At 43.8% G+C, this 18,076-nt stretch overlaps 1 protein-coding gene across 3 annotated transcripts in view; it reads left to right on the top strand.

The window, feature by feature from the left end:
- XXYLT1 (xyloside xylosyltransferase 1) overlaps positions 1-18,076 on the top strand; it is a 241,780-nt gene that overhangs the window by 11,357 nt on the left and 212,347 nt on the right. The window contains exon 1 of one of the 3 annotated variants that reach the window (XM_077290365.1): positions 688-710. The exons of the other annotated variants lie outside the window; for them this stretch is intronic. The gene's annotated coding sequence lies outside the window, so the exon portion shown is untranslated. Of the gene's footprint in view, positions 1-687; positions 711-18,076 lie in introns of those variants that run through there. 3 annotated transcript variants of the gene reach the window in all.

Below are 18,076 nucleotides of genomic sequence, written 5' to 3'. Positions count from 1 at the left end.
TTACTGCTGGGAGGTCAGCTCCAAGTGTGAGGTGGGTGCCCATTACTGCAGGGGGCAGCTTCCAGTATAAGGTGGGTTCCCATTACTGCTGGGAGACCAGCTTCAAGTATAAGGTGGGTGCCCATTACTTCAGGGGGTCAGCTCCAAGTATAAGGTGGGTGCCCATTACTGCTGGGAGGCCAGCTCCAAGTATAAGGTGGGTGCCAAGTACTGCTGGGACGCCAGCTCCAAGTATGAGGTGGTTGCCCATAACAGCAGGGGGCCAGCTTCTAGTGTAAGGTGGGTGCCCATTACTGCTGCAGGAGGCCAGCTTCAAGTATAAGGTGGGTGCCCATTACTGCTGCAGGAGGCCAGCTTCAAGTATAAGGTGGGTGCCCATTACTGCTGCAGGAGGCCAGCTTCAAGTATAAGGTGGGTGCCCATTACTGCTGCAGGAGGCCAGCTTCAAGTATAAGGTGGGTGCCCTTTACTGCAGGGGTCCAGCTCCAAGTATGAGGTGGGTGCCCATTACTGCTGGGAGGTCAGCTCCAAGTATAAGGTGGGTGCCCATTACTGCTGGGAGGCCAGCTTCAAGTATAAGGTTGGTGCCCATTACTGCTGGGAGGCCAGCTTCAAGTATAAGGTTGGTGCCCATTACTGCTGCAGGAGGCCAGCTTCAAGTATAAGGTGGGTGCCCATTACTGCTGCAGGAGGCCAGCTTCAAGTATAAGGTGGGTGCCCTTTACTGCAGGGGTCCAGCTCCAAGTATGAGGTGGGTGCCCATTACTGCTGGGAGGCCAGCTTCAAGTATAAGGTGGGTGCCCATTACTGCAGGGGGCCACCTCCTAGTATAAGACGGGTGCCCATTACTGCTGCAAGAGGCCAGCTCCAAGTATAATGTGGGTGCCCATTGGATCATTCCATATCAAGTGATCCAAATGTGAATTTTATTTTTTTATCTGACGTCTTTAGTTTTTTTTTTATGAAGTACAACTTTAGTTACCGTATATACTCGATTATAAGCTGACCCCTAATTTTGCCGCAAAAAACTGGGAAAACTTAATGCCTCAAGTATAAGCCTAGGGTGGGAAATGCAGCAGCTACTGGTAAATTTCAAAAATAAAAATAGATACCAATAAAAGTAAAATGAATTGAGACATCAGTAGGTTAAGTGTTTTTGAATATCCATATTGAATCAAGAGCCACATATAATGCTCCAAAAATTTCATGATAGGCTCATAAGATGCTCCATACAAAATACGCCCCATATAATGCTGCACAAAGGCTGATTATGGCCCCTTAAGATGCTCCATAGAAAATGTGCCCCATATAATGCTGCATAAAGGTTGATTATGGCCCCATAAGGTGCTCCATAGAAACATTTGCCCCATACAGTCTGCAAATAGGTTGATTATGGCCCTATAAGTTGCTCCATAGAAACATTTGCCCCATACAATGCTGCATAAAGGTTGATTATGGCCCCATAAGATGCTCCATAGAAACATTTGCTCCATATAATGCTGCACAAAGGTTCATTATGGTCCCATAAGATGCTCCATAGAAACATTTGCCCCATATAATGCTGCATAAAGGTTGATTATGGCCCTATAAGATGCTCCTTAGAAACATTTGCCCCATATGCTGCTGCTGCGATTAAAGTAAAAAAAATGACATACCTCTTGTCCTGAGCAGGCGGGGACACCGGCACTTGCGATATTCACCTGTCCCCGTTCCACCTCCGCTCGCTGCTCCGTCTTCAGTCTCTCTGCAGTGACTGTTCAGGCAGAGGGCGGAGCGCACACTAAACCCGTTATTGCGCCATCTAACCTGAACGCCACAGCCAGAGGACGCGGAAGACTGAGCCCGGCTGTGGAACGGGGACAATTGAATATCGCTCACCCTCCCCCCGTCATACACACCCTCCCGCTCTGGTCCCTGCTTCTCCGATACGATGGTCTCTGACATCGGCAGCTTGTTCCTGTGTTCAGCGGTCACATGATACCGCTCATTAAAGTAATGAATATGCGCACCACCACTATGGAAGTGGAGTCGCGTCCATATTCATTACTTTAATGAGCAGTACCACGTGACCGCTGAACACAGGAAGAGCTGCGGGCGCCGGAGAAGCAGGGACATGCAGAGATGCGCTGGGAGCAGGTGAGTATGATGGACAGCTGCCGCTCCCCCTCCCCTGCCGACCCCCTTGGACAATGACTCGGGTATAAGTCTAGAGGGGCACTTTCAGCCCCCCAAAAAATGGGCTGAAAATCTCGGCTTATACTCTAGTATATACGGTAATTACAAATTATAAGTTTTGAAATTTTTTTCTTCATCAGTTAATTTTTTACAGACTTCTAAAGTTTTGAAAGTGCAAATTTTGGCCTGGTATGGCTTTACATTTTTTTTTATCATATCTTGGGCTAGAATTAAGATAAAGAGGTGGGAGAGGCATAATTTTTCTCAGAATGGTGCCGGCTTTCATTTGATAAGTCACAAGACTAAGTTTCTTTAGATTTTGTTTTGAAGAAATCAAATTCAAAATTTTGATACGCAATTGTGAAAAAAACATGTTTTAAAATTGTGAAAAAATGCATGTGTGTTACTTGTCGTCTTGTTTAGATTTGTACAGGGATTCAACTTGGGACCTATAAATTTTTTTTTTATTTTTTTTTTTTTAAGCCTTGAATCATCTGATTTTATGTTTGTGTGAGTTTCTACCTTTTTTTTTTTCTTTTCAAATTACAACTTACCGTATATACTCAAATATAAGCCGAGATTTTCAGCCAAAATTTTTGGGCTGAAAGTGCCCCTCTCGGCTTATACTCGAGTCATGATCGGTGGTGGGGTCGGCGGGTGAGGACTTTCATATACTCACCTAGTTCCGGCGTTCCTGGCGCTCCCCCTGCCCGTCCCACGGTCTCCGGGTGCCGCAGCCTCTTCCCCTGAGCGGTCACGTGGGACCGCTCATTAGAGAAATGAATAGGCTGCTCCACCTCCCATAGGGGCGGAGCCGCCTATTCATTTCTCTAATGAAGCGGTTCCGGTGACCGCTGATAGAGGAAGAGGCTGCGGCACCGGAGACCAGCTGTCCGGGGGAAGGAGCGGGACGCCGGGAGCAGGTAAGTATTACATATTCACCTGTCCACGATCCACACGCCGGGCGTCGCGCCATCTTCCCGGCGTCTCTCCGCACTGACTGTGCAGGTCAGAGGGCGCGATGACGCATATAGTGTGCGCGCCGCCCTCTGCCTGATCAGTCAGTGCGGAGAGACGCCGGGACCGGACGCCGAGGAGCTGCAAGCAAGAGAGGTGAGTATGTGTTTTGTTTTTTTTATTGCAGCAGCAGCAATGGCACAGATTTATGTGGAGCATCTATGGGGCAACGGTGCAGAGCACTATATGGCACAGCTATGGGGCAACGGTGCAGAGCACTATATATATGGCACAGCTATGGGGCAACGGTGCAGAGCACTATATATGGCACAGCTATGGGGCAACGGTGCAGAGCATTATATATATGGCACAGCTATGGGGCAACGGTGCAGAGCATTATATATATGGCACAGCTATGGGGCAACGGTGCAGAGCACTATATGGCACAGCTATGGGGCAACGGTGCAGAGCACTATACGGCACAGCTATGGGGCAACGGTGCAGAGCACTATACGGCACAGCTTTGGGGCAACGGTGCAGAGCACTATACGGCACAGCTATGGGGCAACGGTGCAGAGCATATATGGCACAGCTATGGGGCAACGGTGCAGAGCACTATATGGCACAGCTATGGGGCAACGGTGCAGAGCACTATGTGGCACAGCTATGGGGCAACGGTGCAGAGCACTATATGGCACAGCTATGGGGCAACGGTGCAGAGCACTATATGGCACAGCTATGGGGCAATGGTGCAGAGCACTATATGGCACAGCTATGGGGCAATAATGGACGGTGCAGAGCACTATATGGCACAGCTATGGGACAACGGTGCAGAGCACTATATGGCACAGCTATGGGGCAACGGTGCAGAGCATTATATATATGGCACAGCTATGGGGCAACGGTGCAGAGCATTATATATATGGCACAGCTATCTATGGGGCAACAGTGCAGAGCATTATATATGGCACAGCTTTATGTGGAGCATCTATGGGGCCATAATGAACGGTATGGAGTATCTATTTTTAATTTTGAAATTCACCGGTACCTGCTGCATTTTCCACCCTAGGCTTATACTCGAGTCAATAAGTTTTCCCAGTTTTTTGTGGCAAAATTAGGGGGGTCGGCTTATACTCGGGTCGGCTTATACTCGAATATATACGGTATTCAACATTTATATGCAACAATAAAGAAACATAAAAAACAAATACCGAAGTGCCAGAATAAATACATCTTAATCATCATAACACAACTTGTGCAGCATTTTCCCCCTGAATGCATTGAACAAGCCAAAAGAAAAAAGGTGATCATATCCTCAAGTGTGATTTTTCTAAATACAGCCTCATTCTAATTTGTTAAAAACCAGATTAAAAGAACCAATATTTTTACCACCCATTTATACATGTAACGATTTTTTTTCTATTATATCACTAAACATGTCATTTATGAAGTGTTTAAGAAGAATAGTACAGTAGTTAAATCCTCGTTCTATAAAATATGAACTAATCGAACAATTAATAGTAGGTTTTTACACTGGCCTGTTATCATCAATGTGTGCCTTCTAGTGGGTGAAATGTCATCTTGTCCATAAGCGCTCACTAGCAATGGCCGTTTCCTTTTGTGTCAGAGCATGTGCGGCCTGTCATGTGTCCGGCTCCACCTGAGTTACTATCTGATTTTTGTTCACTTTTACAATGTCTGGTTTTCTTGGATACACAAAGGACGGCGCTGGACCAGAAGGTGCAGAAAAGTCACTTCTACGTCTTCATTTTCACAATCTTTGGAGTGTACAGTAGCCGCCACCAGCGCCGATCATATTCACAGGTCACATCACCAGTTCTGTCATCCATTGCCAATCTTGTGCCGCCTTCTACCACTTCATGGACTTCACTGTCTTTGCTGAATGAGAAAATCCTTGTTTTTATTTCTGTGTCACTACATGGAATGACAGTGTGGTATTGCCGAGTCCCTGTGATGGGTTCTGCTTCCTGTAACCGATGTTTTCACAAACTCTCCTCCTCTTCATAGTTCTGGTTTGTACAATGCATGAACTGGATGTTAAGAATATTTTACTCCATTTGAGGAGTTGCCTGGGTGTTCAGATTTGGTGTGAATACGGCCTCTGGAGGCTGGAGCTGGTGACCTGTCATCTGCTCTGCAGTCACTGTCTACCCCTGCTCATTCTCAGGTTGGGCCCTAACAAAGCTTCTCCTCTGTCCTCTCCTGCTTCTAAGCTGTAACATAATAAAATAATACAGTAATATCTAACAATCATGGATTTGGTAAATATGGACCCCACACTTTGACACCACAGGCTGAACAGATCTGAATTAAAGATTTTAGAATTGACACTGTAAGTTTTATTTTTTTAAATATTATCCCAACTTGTATTTTGGTACGGATGTGACTAGGAGCATAGCAGGCACATGTGCATGTTTTTACATTTTTAAATTAAACGGTTTTTTTTTATGGAAATGCGTCTTAAAAATGTTGCGTTTGCATAGGTAAAATATTAACAAAGATACTCTTATGACATATCTGGTGAAAGCCTGTACAGTTCTGAGTAGAATGGTGTTTCTTTTGTTTCTCTATCTTTTTTTCTGGCTTGAGTTATGGGGAGAAATGTAAAGGCAGGCAACACCGAAATTCACACTTTTTCCGAACTTTGAAAATCAACTTAAAAAAAAAGTATCTAGATTTTTTTTTTCTTAACATTTTGCATTCTCTGACACACTATTACCAAATAACAAAATCTCACAATAATTAAAAATATAGAGGTAAAAATCATTGGTTCACTTGACATGGAATAACTCCATTACTGCTGGGAGGCCAGCTTCAAGTATAAGGTGGGTGCCCATTACTGCTGGGAGGCCAGCTTCAAGTATAAGGTGGGTGCCCATTACTGCTGGGAGGCCAGCTCCAAGTATAAGGTGGGTTCCCACTGCTGCAGGGGGCCAGCTCCGATTATAAGGTGGGTGCCCATTATTGCTGCAGAAGAGCAGCTCCAAGAATAAGGTGGGTGCCCATTACTGCTGGGAAACCAGCTTCAAGTATAAGGTGGTTGCTCATTACTGCTGAGAGTCCAGCTCGAAGTATAAGGTGAGTGCAGATTACAGCTGGGAGGCCAGCTCCAAGTATAAGTTGAGTGCTCATTACTGCTGGGAGTCCAGCTTCAAGTATAAGGTGGGTGCCCATTGCTGCAGGGGGCCAGCTTTGATTATAAGATGGGTGCCCATTATTGCTGCAGAAGGCCAGCTTCAAGTATAAGGTGGGTGCCCATTACTGCTGTGAGGCCAGCTTCAAGTATAAGGTGGTTGCCCATTCAATGATAGGGTGGGTGCCCATTACTGCTGTGAGGCCAGCTGCAAGTATAAGGTGGTAGCTCATTACTGCTGTGAGGCCCGCTCAAAGTATAAGGTGGGTGCAGATTACTGCTGTGAAGCCAGCTCCAAGTATAAGGTGGATGCCAATACTGCTGCCGGGTGCCACCTCATAGTATAGGGAGCAATCCGGCATCAACAACCACAGACGCACTGATGACCCCTGATCATGTTAAGTGGGTCGCCAGTGTACGCATTTCCGACCGGATGTAACTGGTTAATAGGCGTGGGTGGATCGCGATTCCCCCGCGCCTATTGCTGGCACATGCTGGCTGTTCAAAAGAGCTGACATGTCCCGACTTCAAAGCGAGGACACTGTCATTTGCGTAATAGTACGTCCGATGGCAGTAAGGGGCTAATATTGGATTTTGTTCACCATTTTCAGATAAAACTATCCACACTTCTGAGAATGCTTTCTAGAACATCTTTGTGTCCTGGAATTTTTGCCTCTTCCTAAGTGTTTGTGAGGTCAGACACTGATGTTGGGACGAGAGGAGTTGCAGTCTCTTTTCTAGTTCACACTAAAGGTGTTCAAGAGAATTGAGGTCAGGGCTCTGTGCTGCCAGTCAAGTTCTTCCACACCAAACTCTCCCGACCATGCCTTTATGCAACTTGCTTTGTGCAGTGGGGCCAATTCATGTTGGAACAGAAAAGGCTTTCCCCAAACTTCCCACAAAAATGGGAGCATTCAATTGTCCAAAATGTCTTGTATGTTGGAGTGTTAATATTTGGATTCACTGGAGCTAAGGGGCCTAGGCCATCCCCTGAAATACAGCCCCATAACTTTTATCCATCCTCCATCAAACTTTACTCTTGGGACAATGTTATCAAGCAATTAACGTTCTCGTGGTATTTGCCAAACTTAGACTTGTCACATGACTGTCAAATAAGGTAGAAAGTTTTGTCACTCAACAGAACACCTTTATACTGCTGCAGAGTCCTTTTGTGGCAGTCTTTGTATCACTCCATCCTATGCTTGGCGTTGTGCTTGGTGATGTAAGGCTTGCATGCAGCTGAATAGCCATGAAGCTACTGGCGTACAGTTTTGTGCTGATGTCAGCAGTTGAGTTGTATGCACTTTGCGCCTCTGCAGTGAGTGAACCTGCTCTGTAACACTACATGGATTGACACTTTGTGGCTGAGTTGCTGTAGTTCCTAAACACTTCCACTGTTCAATAATACCACTCACAGTTGTTTCCGGAGTATTGAGGAGGGAAAGAGTTCATGAACTGTTACGGTGTCCCATTACAAGACCACTCTAGAATTCAGTGAGTGCTTTATAACGTCACATTATTTCACAAATGTTAGTAAAGGCGGACTGCATGGTGAGGGGCTGTATGTCCTACATCTGTGATGGGACTGAAAAGAGATCCCAAGTTCAATGATTAAGAGGGGTCCCAATACTGTTATCCATTTAGTGTAAAAGGTGGGTGTCTATCATTGCTTGCAGGGTGCCAGCTTAAAAAAAAAAGTTTTTAGAGTATTTAGACAATGGGGAATATTGTCTGATATAATGCTAAAATATCACTAATTAAAGTTTTTTTTTTTTGTTTAACAAAAAATAGTTTAAAGGGAACCTGTCACCCCCCCCCACCAGGCGTTTGAAACTAAAAGAGCCATCTTGTGCAGCAGTAATGCTGCATTCTGACAAGGTGGCTCTTTTAGTTATTGGTGCTGTAACTGCAGAAATAATCAGTTTTGTAATTAGTCCCAAATACCTTTCTTCAGTCCTGGAGGCAGGCCTTTCCCCCCTGCTGCAGACGCCACACAGCCATCACTCAAATCTTCTTGGCGCCGGGCGCCGCCTCCTCAGCGCTGTTTTGAAATGAGCCGGCGCCTGCGCTCTTTTCTCCTGCCTGGTGCAGGCGCAGTGAGCGCTGCCCGTCTGTCCTCATATGCAGTCTAGCTGACTGCGCCTGTGCGGCCGCCCTGCCCGTGAATCCCAGCCCCGCAGTGAGAATAAATCAGAAGACACTGCGGGGCTAGGATTCCCAGGCAGGGCGGCCGCACAGGCGCAGTCAGCTAGACTGCATATGAGGACAGAGGACGGGCAGCGCTCACTGCGCCTGCCCAAGGCATGACAAAAGAGCGCAGGTGCCGGCTGATTTCAAAACAGCGCTGAGGAGGCAGCGCCAAGAAGACTTGAGTGACGGCTGTGTGGCGTCTGCAGCAGGGGGGGAAAGGCCTGCCTCCAGGACTGAAGAAAGGTATTTAGGACAAATTAGGCTGCTTTCACACTAGCGTCGGTCCGACGTACCGATGCATACTGTGCAAAAAATGCCCGACGTGGGCTTCCGCTGCCCCATTGCAAGGTACGGGGAGGAGGGGGCGGTGTTTCGGCCTCGCATGCGCGGTCGAAAATGGCGGTCTCGACGCACAAAAAAAGTTACATGTAACTTTTTTTGGTGGCTACGGTGCGCCAAAACACGACGCAACCGTCGCACGACGGTTGCGACGTGTGGCAATGCGTCGCTAATAAGTCTATGGAGAAAAAACGCATCCTGCGGGCAACTTTGCAGGATGCGTTTTTTATCCACAAGGACGCATTGCGATGTGCAGTGCATGATACTAGTGTGAAAGTAGCCTTACAAAACAGATTATTTCTGCAGTTACAGCACCAAGAACTAAAAGAGCCACCTTGTCAGAATGCAGCATTACTGCTGCATAAGGTGGCTCTTTTAGTTTCAAACGCCTGGGGGGGGGGGGGGGTGTGACAGGTTCCCTTTAACGATTTTAACACCTTTAACCCCGAAGGTGATTTGCATGTTAATGACCAGACCCAATGTTTACAATTCTGACCACTATCAGTTTATGAGGTAATAACTCTGGAACGCTTCAACGGATCCTGGTGATTGAGATGTTTTTTTTTTCATGACATATTGTACTTCATGATAGTAGTAACATTTCTTAAATATGACTTGCGTTTATTTGTGACAAAAATGGAAATTTGGAGCTAATTTCACAATTTTCCAACTTAGAATTTTCATGCCCTTAAAGGGAACCTGTCACCCCGTTTTTTGAAGATGAGCTAAAAAAAAGCGTTAAATAGGGGCAGAGCTGGGCGTTACATTAGTGTCTTTTGTGTGCCTTTATTACCCACCTATGCTGCTGAAATACCTTTGTAAAGTCGCCGTTTTCTGCTGTCACTCACGCTGGTCTGGTCCTATGGGCATGGTGACAGCGCTGTTTCTCCCCCAGATCAGGCTCATCATTCCGTTGGTGGTGTAGTGGTGTGCGCATGTCCAACAGAGAATATCCACTGCCCAGGAGATGAAAAAGAGCGCGATCTGCGCTATTCAGCCACTTACCGGTGGGCGCGGCCATCTTTCTGTGGCCGCGCGTGCGCAGATGGAGCGCTCTGCTGCTCGGGGCTCAAAGGGAAGGATCATCATTGACTTTTTGAATGTAAAATTTCCTGTCAACATTAGCGGACGACATGTAGCATTTGGAGAGCCCCTGATGTTCCTAATCAGTGGAAACCGCCACAAGTGACCCCATTTTGGAAACTAGACTCCTCAGGGAATGTACTTAGATGCGTGGTTGAGCCGTGAAGATAGAAAAATCAAATTTTCACCACAAAAAATTAATTTTGGCCCCAAATGTTGCATTTTCATAAGGGTAACAGGAGATATTGCACATACAGTTTATGTAATTTCTCCAGCGTACGCCGATACCCCATATGTCGGGGAATTCTACTTTTGAGGCACAGTGCAAAACTCAGAAGGGAAGAGGTGCCATATTGGAGTTAAGATTTTGCTGGAATGGTTTGAGGGTGCCATGCCACATTCTGGTACCTCGGGGGCTCTGTTAATATCAGAAATCCCTTATACGTGAACTCATTTTACAAACTACACTCTCCAATGAATTCATCTAGTAGTGCAGTGATCATATTGACACCACAATGACGCACAGAATTTTATACCATTGAGCCGTGAAGAAAGAATAAATTACATTTTTACCACAAAAATATTGTTTTAGCCCCAAGTTTTCAAATTTTGTAAGGGCTAATAGGATTTTTTTATATATAACAAACCGAGGTCCGTTTTTTCCTGAGAGACTTTACTGTTATGGTGTGCAGGTGCCATGACCCACTGGGAGAGCCCATGAGGTGCCAGAACAGCAGAACCTCCCTTAAGTGACCCCATTTTACAAACTACACTTCTCATTGAATTCATCTGGGGGTGCAGTGATCATATTGACACCACTGGTATGTCACAGAATTTTATACAATTGGGCAGTGAAGAAAAAATAGCTACATTTTTACCACCAATTTTTTTTTTTTAGCCCCAGATTTTACATTCTCACACAAGAAGTGGGTAAAAATGACACCAAAACTTGTCCCACAATTTCTAGTGAACGTGGCACTACCCCATATGTGGCTGTACAGTACTGCTTAGCCACACGGAGAGACTCAGGAGGAACGGAGCTCTATTTGCCACCTGAAGTGCAGATTTTCCTAGAACAGTTTGCGGACTCCATATACAGATCCCCTAATTGCTAGAAGAGCAGAATCAACCCTCAAGTGACCCCATTTTGGAAACTAAACTCCTTGGGGAATTTATCTACGGGTGTAGTGATGATTTTGACTCCATGGTTATTTTCCAGAAACAAGCAGCAATGAATGTTGCAAAGTGGAAACTGCCGTTGTAGTGACCAGAACACTGTAGTTGCCAGTACGTTGTAGTCACCAGTACGTTATGCCCAGCCCATGCTTCTGGAGGCATGCACCTGTAAGTTAGGTGGGCTCTGATCGCTTCAGAAATGCCAAACGTGGACACATTATGTGGTTTAGATACACTGTGGGGCTCGGAAGGGAAGGGGGCATTTGGATTTGAGCCGAGAATTTGCTAAATTTCTTTTGTTGGGTGAGGAGGCATTTTGCTTTTACAAAGCCTTTGTACCACCGGTTACATGGAAGCCCCCTATATTTCCATTAACAGATGACAGACCTGAGTGGGGACTTGTTTTTTTTTGTGGATTGAGTTGAAGCTTTTATATGGAACATTTTACATAACGTTTTGGATTACGTTTATCCGGCGCTCTACGCTGAGCACTTTGGAGTTTCCATCTAAATTTGTGAGTGACGTGATTCAGATGAAACCTCTAAGAAATCCATTCACTATAATGAGGCAGCAGAGTTACTCTGGACTCCATCTGGCCTCTGTTCAGCGGTGTCCTTTTCAGAAGTGCACAAAACTGTGGCTGATGGCACTTTTATGCAATCCTAAAAAGACGGACACCGCCGGATCACAGGTCAGACGGCTTCTACCGTGCGTCCATCTGCCTCATTATAAGGAATTTCCCGCCAGGTTCCGTCTGAATCACGTATTTCAGAGATTACGGATACCCTGGTGTAACCGCAGAGCACAGGATAAATGTGCGCCCAGCCTTACTGCAGTCTTTGGGAGTCAGAATGAAAAAACTCAACAGCAGGTGAAAAACTGGTTTTATTTATTTATTTTTTGTACATCGTTCCTGGTGCAGTATAAGTGATTAGGCGACACTATTCTTTGGGTCGGTGCGATTACAGCGATATCCGTTTTATATCGGGTTTTTATGTTTGGCAGCTGTCACGCACTAAGACGCTTTTTATTGCAAAAAAATAGTTTTTGCATTGTCATATTTTGAAAGATTTAATGTATATAAATGTCCAGAACATGGAAAGAGGGACATAGAACTCAAACTGATATATGCCAAAAAGAATAGGTCTATAGACCACAATAGAGTATAATCCATATATATTTTATTTGAAAAACAAATACAAACACAAATAACAAGATAAAAGAGAACCACAGGAAGCCAATATGTGGGACACCACAGGCCCAACACACCAGGAGAATAATGATGTACAGAGATATATAGGAGTCACATCAGTGCTATAAGGCATGTGTATAAGCAGGCTCAAAGATATATGCAACTGCTTAATGCTGAAGAAGCACTTCACTTGAATCCCATAACTAATGGCTAAGGTGCACAGTGCATAAAGTGCAATGTTACAAGAATTATATATAGGCAGGCTAGACTAAACGTCTGTGCAACAGCTTAGTAATAAGGCACTTCACATAGCAAATAAATAAGGTGCACGGTGCATAAAAGGCCAAATGAAGCCATAAGCTTGGGCAATATAGCTTATGTGGATACAAGCGTTCTGTACTTACATAGTATACCTGGGTGTAGACAGCCGGTGGGTCCCCGCCGCCCCAACGCACGTTTCGTCGAGACTTCTTCAGGAGGCCTCCTGAAGAAGTCTCGACGAAACGTGCGTTGGGGCGGCGGGGACCCACCGGCTGTCTACACCCAGGTATACTATGTAAGTACAGAACGCTTGTATCCACATAAGCTATATTGCCCAAGCTTATGGCTTCATTTGGCCTTTTATGCACCGTGCACCTTATTTATTTGCTATGTGAAGTGCCTTATTACTAAGCTGTTGCACAGACGTTTAGTCTAGCCTGCCTATATATAATTCTTGTAACATTGCACTTTATGCACTGTGCACCTTAGCCATTAGTTATGGGATTCAAGTGAAGTGCTTCTTCAGCATTAAGCAGTTGCATATATCTTTGAGCCTGCTTATACACATGCCTTATAGCACTGATGTGACTCCTATATATCTCTGTACATCATTATTCTCCTGGTGTGTTGGGCCTGTGGTGTCCCACATATTGGCTTCCTGTGGTTCTCTTTTATCTTGTTATTTGTGTTTGTATTTGTTTTTCAAATAAAATATATATGGATTATACTCTATTGTGGTCTATAGACCTATTCTTTTTGGCATATATTTTGAAAGATGTAATTTTTCTATATTTTGGCCCACAGAGTCATGTGAGGGCTTGTTTTTTGTGGGATGAGTTGACGTTATTATTGTTACCATTTGTGGGCACATGACATTTTTTGATTGCTGATTGCTTTCTATACCGATTTTTGGCAGGCAGATGAGAAAACACCTGCAATTCAGGAATTTTTTTTTGTTGGGTGGGGGGTTTATGCCGTTCCGTGTGTGGTAAAATTGATAAGGCAGTTTTATTCTTAAGGTCAGTACAATTACAGCGATACCTAATTTATATCTTTTTTTTATTTATTTTTTTCATGTTTTGTCACTTTTACACAATAAAAACTATTTTATAGACAAAATAATTATTTTTGCATTGCTTTATTCTGCGAGCTATGATTTTTTTATTTTTCCACTGATCGAGCTGTATTACGACTTTTTTTGCGGGCCAAGATGACGTTTTCAGCAGTAACATGTTTATTTATATCCATCTTTTTCATCGCGTTTTATTCCACTTTTTGTACAGCGGTATGATAAAGCATTTTTTTTCTGCCATTTTTTATTTTTCTTTATGGTGTTCACTGAAGGAGTTAACTAATGGCACAATGTTATAGGTCGGGTCTTGCGGACGCGGCGATACCAAATGTGTACTTCTATTGAGATATAGATATATATGGGAGTTAACTAATGGCACAATGTTATAGGTCGGGTCTTGCGGACGCGGCGATACCAAATGTGTACTTCTATTGAGATATAGATATATATATAGATATATATATTTTTTTTTTCATTCAAACATTTATTTATAGATACAATATCTTTTGATATTTTTTTTTAATTAACATTTTTATAATTATTTAAATAACGTTTTTTTTATTTTTATTTTTTTTTTTTTTTCATTGTCCCAATATGAGACTATTATTGTTTGCAGTCTGATCACTTGTACAGCGTGGGGATGCAGCGACATCCCCATGCTGTATAAACTGTTAGCTCAGTACTGACAGGGAAAGTTGGCGATCATGCACAAACTGCGCATGATCAGCAAGTTTCCTAGCTCTGGTGACCTGGATGTTGTCATGACAACATCTGGTCGCCATGGCAATGATTGGGACACCGCGGGGTGTCCGATCCAAAGGCAGAGAGGGTCTGTCAGCTCGCTGCCAGCTCGTGGAAAGCTGCGATCTCATTGGATCCGGGAGTGGTGCGTGACCACTCCTGGCCCTTAGTGCCGGGTGTCAGCTGTCAGAATCAACTGACACTAGGTGGTGATCGCCCGCTCACCACCCCATATGCCACCGCTACAGGGCAGTGGAAATAGAGAGGCTAAGTGCCAGAATTGGCGCATCTTAGAGATGCTCCATTTCTGGGGTGGCTGTGAGCTGGTATTTGTAGCCAGGTGAGGCCAATATCCATGGTCCCTCTAGGCTATGAATATCAACTAGCAGCTGTCTCCATAGCCTTTTCTGTTTATTAATTATAGGGGGACCCCACTTATTTATTTTTTTTTTGGGGGGGGGGCCCACAATTTTAATAGCCAGTAAAGGCTAAATATACAGCTGCGGGCTGATATTCATAGCCTGGGAAGATCCATGGGTATTAACCCCTTCCTCAGCTATAAACATCTGTCCCCAGTCGCTGGCTTTCCCTCTCTGGCGCAGAAAATTGCACGGGAGCCCATGCCATTTTTTACCCCGAAAAGATTCTTTTATTAAATACACACGTCCCATAATTTGCACACACACTATACTAATTGTATTGGTAACTGACATTTATATATCTAACTATTCTGCATGGATTTACTGTATGTAAGCCATGTCTCCTATCCTGTTGGCTTCTGCAGTGATTTTACAGAAGCTGACAGCTGAATTAACGGCTATTCTATCTATCTATCGGTCTGTGAAATATAACGACGTGTGTGTATATATATATGTGTATATATATATATATATATATATATATATATATATATATATATATATATAGTACTTGTTTAGCAGATGTTTGGTGATAGTTGAAAAGCTCAAAACAACTGTTTAACCCCTTAAGGACCAAGCCACTATGTAGATTAATGACCGGGCCTTAATTTTGAAATCTGACCACTGTCACTTTAGGTGGTTAGAATTCTGGAATGCTTCAACGGATCCCACTGATTCTGAGGTTGTTTTCTTGTGATATATTGTACTTTATAATAGTGGTACAATTTCTTCAAAAATGATTGTGTAAAAAAATGTGTACAAAAATGTAAATTTGGCAAAAATGTTGAAAATTTCACAATTTTCTAACTTTCAATTTTTATGCCCAAAAATCAGAGTGTTATATCACACAAAATAGTTAATAAATAACATTTCCCATATGTCTAGTTTACATCAGCACAATTTTGGAAACATAATATTTTTTTGTTGGGACGTTATAAGGGTTAAAAGTTGACCAGCGATTTCTGATTTTTTATTTTTTTTTTCCAACAAAATTTACAAAACCAATTTTTTTTCTGGGACCGATCTCCCATTTGAAGTAACTTTGAGGGGTCTGTATGACAGAGAATACCCAAAAGTGACACCATTCTAAAAACTGCAATCCTCAAGGTGTCCAAAACCACATTCAAGAAGTTTATTAACCCTTCAGGTGCTTCACAAGAACTGAAGCAATGTGGTAGGAAAAAATTAACATTTAACTTTTTTCACAAAATTTTTACTTTGGACACAATTTTTTAAATTTTCTCACGGGTGCCAGGAGAAAAGGAACCACAATATTTGTTGTGCAATTTCTCCTGAGTACGTCGATACCTCATGTGTGGGGTAAGACCACTCCTTAGGTGCACGGCAGGTCTCGGAAGGGAAGGAGCTCCATTTGAGGTTTTGAACGTAAAATTGGCTGTAATCTCTCCATGTCTCGTTTGGAGAGCCCCTGATGTGCCTAAACAGTGGAAACCCCCCACAAGTGACCCCATTTTAGAAACTAGACCCCTCAAGGGACTTCTCTAGATGTTTGGTGGCACCTTGAACCCCCAGGTGCTTCACATAAGTTTATAAGGTAGAGCCCTGAAAATGAAAAATCAAATTTTTTCCACAAAAATAAACTTTTAGCACCACATGTGTTGAGGGTGCCATGACTCACTGGGAGAACCCCTGAGGTGGCAGAACAGCAAGACTCCTAGTAAGTAAGCCCATTTTACAAAATACACCTCTTGATGAATTAATCTAGGGGTGCATTGTTTACTTTGACATCATCGTTGGGTCACAGAATTTTACACAATTGAGCAGTGAAGAAAAAATTACATTTTTAATACAAAAATTTCATTTTAGCCCCAGATTTTGCATTTTTACACAAGTGGGTAAAATTGGCACCAGAATTTGTCCCACAAATCGTGCTTAATATAGAAATACCCCATATGTGGCTGTACAGTAATGCTTAGCCATACAGAGATTCTCTATAGGGACGTAGCGCTATTTGCCTCCTGGAGCGCAGATTTTCCTAGAATAGTTTGCAGACTCCATACAGACCCCCTAAGTGATCCCATTTTGGAACTTATACCCCTGCCAAATGTGAACGCTAAAGGTGGTTTATGCACACTGGGGCTCAGGAGGGAATGGGGGCATTTGGATTCGCAGAATTCGCAGAATTTCTTTTGTGGATAAGAAGCTATTTTGCTTTTCCAGTCTTTGTACTACCAGTAACATGGAAGCCTCCTGTATTTCCATTAACAGATGATGGACCTGAGTGGGGACTTGCTTTTTTGGTGGATTGAGTTGAAGATTTTATTGGGTACATTTTTCATAATGTTTGGGATCACATCTGTTGTGAATTAGACTTTTTTGGCTCCCTCTTGTGGTCACTGGTGATATGACTCTGGGATTGTCTTTCTCAGTTTGGCACCCACCTGGGTCGTTAGTCCAGGGGTGTTGCTATATAAGCTTCCTGGTTTCTCAGTCCAGTGCCTGGCATCGTTGTAATCAGATCCTTTCTGTTTGCTCCTGTCTGCTGATCCTGGTTCTTGCAAAATTAAGCTAAGTCGTGCTTCCTTGTTTTTTGGTTATTTGTATGGCTCTTATTTTCTGTCCAGCTTGTACTAAATGTGATTCCTGATTTTGCTGGAAGCTCTAGGGGGCTGGTATTCTCCCCCCGGGCCGTTAGACGGTTCGGGGGTTCTTGAATATCCAGCGTGGAAATTTTGATAGGGTTTTTGCTGACCGTATAAGTCATCTTACTATATTCTGCTATTAGTCAGTGGGCCTCTCTTTGCTAAATATCTAGTTCATTCTTACGTTTGTCTTTTCTCCTTACCTCACCGTTATTATTTGTGGGGGGCTTGTATCCAACTTTTGGGGTCGTTTCTCTGGAGGCAAGAAAGGTCTATCTTTTCCCTTCTAGGGTTAGTTAGTTCTCCGGCTGGCGCGAGACGTCTAGAACCAACGTAGGCACGTTCCCCGGCTGCTGCTATTTGTGGTGCTAGGATTAGATATACGGTTAGCCCAGTTACCACTGCCCTATGAGCTGGTTTTTTGTGTTTGCAGACTTGGTATGTACTTTTGAGACCCTCTGCCATTGGGGTCATAACAGTATGCCAGGCCAAAATTGAATGTTTAATGCATTGCAGAAGTGGGATAATAAGAAAGGAAATTCTGAGTTTTTTTTTTTTTCCTCTCTTTGTTCCTCCCCTTTACCTCTGAGTGGCTTGTGCTTGCTGCAGACATGAATGTCCAGACCTTGATTACAAGTGTGGATCAGCTTGCTGCTCGTGTGCAGGGCATACAAGATTTTGTTACCAGTAGTCTAATGTCTGAACCTAAGATAC

The sequence above is a fragment of the Ranitomeya variabilis genome, chromosome 2 (assembly GCF_051348905.1).
Source record: "Ranitomeya variabilis isolate aRanVar5 chromosome 2, aRanVar5.hap1, whole genome shotgun sequence".
NCBI lineage: Eukaryota > Metazoa > Chordata > Amphibia > Anura > Dendrobatidae > Ranitomeya > Ranitomeya variabilis.
This window is presented reverse-complemented; position numbering and strand designations above follow the sequence as displayed.